Source organism: Corvus brachyrhynchos, unplaced genomic scaffold (genome assembly GCF_000691975.1).
Source record: "Corvus brachyrhynchos isolate BGI_N302 unplaced genomic scaffold, ASM69197v1 scaffold46, whole genome shotgun sequence".
Lineage (NCBI taxonomy): Eukaryota > Metazoa > Chordata > Aves > Passeriformes > Corvidae > Corvus > Corvus brachyrhynchos.
Genome location: NW_008238838.1, coordinates 2,302,815 through 2,305,614, shown reverse-complemented (window position 1 = coordinate 2,305,614; position 2,800 = coordinate 2,302,815).

Genomic DNA, 2,800 nt, shown 5'->3' with positions numbered 1-2,800 from the left:
GCCAGCTGGGGCTCAGCCCCTCCAAGCCTTACCTGCCACCAGTGTCCCCTCCTCGTCCCTTCCTCACCTGCCTCCAAGGCCACCCGGGGAGGGGAGCAAAGCCGGTGACAGCACACCAAGGGCAGCTGGTCCCCGTTTGATGCCGGTGTCTCTGGTCAGCTCCGACCCCCCCCATCCCCCTCCCCCTGAAAAGGACATGGAGAGCCCCTTCTGCCCCCACCCAGAACACTTCAAACCTGCCCCTTTCATAAGAAGCTCTCACCAAGCACCCAATTACAGCTCCATGAGTGAGGATGAAAAGCTGCTCTTGGAGCATCCTGTTTCCTCTTTATTTTTCCCCCTTTTCAAGGCTCCTTTTCCCTCCCTTCTCATGAGGTTAAAGAGCTAAAGACCAACTCAGAGGCAGATAATAGAGTGACAGCGCCTCATAAAAAAGCAGCCGAAGCTTTGGAGAAAGCTGGCATACGGTGCATTAGGGATTTCTGTCGCGGCAGCTGGGAGTAACAGTGACCCTCTGAACTCAATTTGCTCCACGGCTTGAAAACGAAGGAAAGCCTTTGGACTGTCAAACTCCTCCTTTGGCTTCCAAGGGAGGCTGGAGACTTTGAGCGAGCTTTCAGGGGCCCAGCGTGCCCCTCACCCTACGGCTACTGCCCTTGGTTCATATCTGGGGCTGGAAGTGGCATCCTGAACCCTGCAGGGATGCAGGATGTGGTGCAGAAGGGAGGATAACCCACCGGATGGGAGCAACGCCGAGCTGTGGAGATGTGGATTTATGCACTACAAGGACTCAACAGCCACCCGGCCCCAGCCCAGCGAGAGCAGAGGGACAAGGGGGGGACACGTGAAAGGTCGGTGCTGCATGGGAAGAGTTCGGTGGTGCTGCACAAAACCACCACTTTCCCCCTCTGCCTTTTTCTTCTTTCTTTTTTTTTTTTTTTTTAAATGAGTAGAAAATTCTTCCCACTACGCATTAGCGCCCAACGTAATGGTGCAAAGCATTTTTCATTTATCATCATAATGCCAGTCAAACGAACCCCCTAATAACATAAATGCAAGAGGAAAGCTATTAGAGTTTATTTGTGCAGTGGCTTTGAACTCGTCCCCCCTGCTCCATCAGTGTGACTGGAGGGCCTGGATGGAGCTTGGATCTTTAGGACCTTTTATCCTCAGCTAGCCAGAGCCCTTCCTTACAGAGCACTGCAACCCCACACAGGTTGCTGTATTGGTTGAATTATCAAAATACCTAAACACCCGAAATAATCCATCGCAAACAGGCACTGGAAGGGCTCCAGGTCAGGTTGGACGGGGCTTGGAGCAACCTGGGGTAGTGGAAGGTGTCTCTGGGGTAGTGGAAGGTGTCTCTGTCCATGGCAAGGGGTGAAATGAGAGCGGCTCTGAGGTCCTTCCCAACCCAAACCAGTCTGGGATTCTCCAATCTTTCGTGCCTTTCCATAGGTATGATGTGTTCCAAGTCAAGGCATGGGGGAACAACACACCTGGCCGTTGCTTACCTGCAGCTGAAGGTCCCCAAACGCTTTGCCTGTTACTCCTCCCATGCACACCTGAAAACAGGCATTTATTTTCCACAACACACAGTGCCTGGAGTCCCTATCCCAGCTCTGCACCTCTGCCAAGGACCATCAGAGCATCTCTGCTCTGCCCAGACCTCCTCCTCTGCCACCCCTGGATTGTACAGCTTTGGGAGAGCAGTGCCATGAAATAGCTCTACAGATGCTGGTGAGGCTCATGCAAGAAAACTTCCCTATAAATAAAAATACTTGGAAAATTCAAGTCATTCCTCTATACAGCTCTTTGCTCTCCTTTGCTGCAGCCATTCCCATCCTAGGATTTCACCAAAAGGACAAGAAACAGCCTTAGGTTGCTCCAGAGAAGACTTAGGGAATATTGGGAAAAATTTCTTCATGGCAAGGGCTGTCAAGCCCTGGAACTGCCCAGGCTGCCCAGGGAAGTAGTGGAGTCACCATCCTTGGAGTAGGGATTTAAGACATCTCCTCCTCCACTGCAGGCTGGGGCTCAGCCCCTCCAAGCCTTACCTGCCACCAGTGTCCCCTCCTCGTCCCTTCCTCACCTGCCTCTGTGGCCACCCGGGGAGGGGAGCAAAGCAGGTGACAGCACACCAAGGGCAGCTGGTCCCCGTTTGATGCACTTGAGGACACGGTTCGGTTGTGGGCTTGGCAGTGCTGGGGGAGTGGCTGGACTTAGTGAGCTTAAAGGTCTTTTCCAACCTAAACTATTCCACGATTCAGCGATCTCTCACTCCTGCCTTGCGGGTCCATCCTCATCCTTGCAGGTCTGGCCCTCGGCATCCCCCATCCCCAAGATCTCCCAGCACCACTTGTCCCAACAGCTCTCATCCTACAGCAGCCCCGTCCTGGAGCGCCTGACAAAGCATTTCATTTTATACACAATAATTTCCTCATTAAGCCGAAATTAAATGCGTATTTCAAAACCTACGAGCGAGAGCAAACTGTTCAGTCTTATGCTTTATTAAACAAAAAAATCTTTGTGTGGAAAGAGCTTTGGTGCCAAATTACAGCCCTGCTGACGGGGCCGAGCTATTCCCAACTGTGCCGTAAGCGGCGAGTCGGGATGTGCGGTGCCGGCAGAGAGGGCCTGCACTGCAGAGGGAAACCTGGCACCCTCCTGACAAATTAGTTTACTTGTTAAGAAGCCTATTTCACTCAATTTCAACAAATTGTTGTGTTTGGGGGGAGGGGAGGGCAGGGCAGGGCAGGGCAGGGCAGGGCAGGGCAGGGAAGGGCAGGGAAGGGAAGGG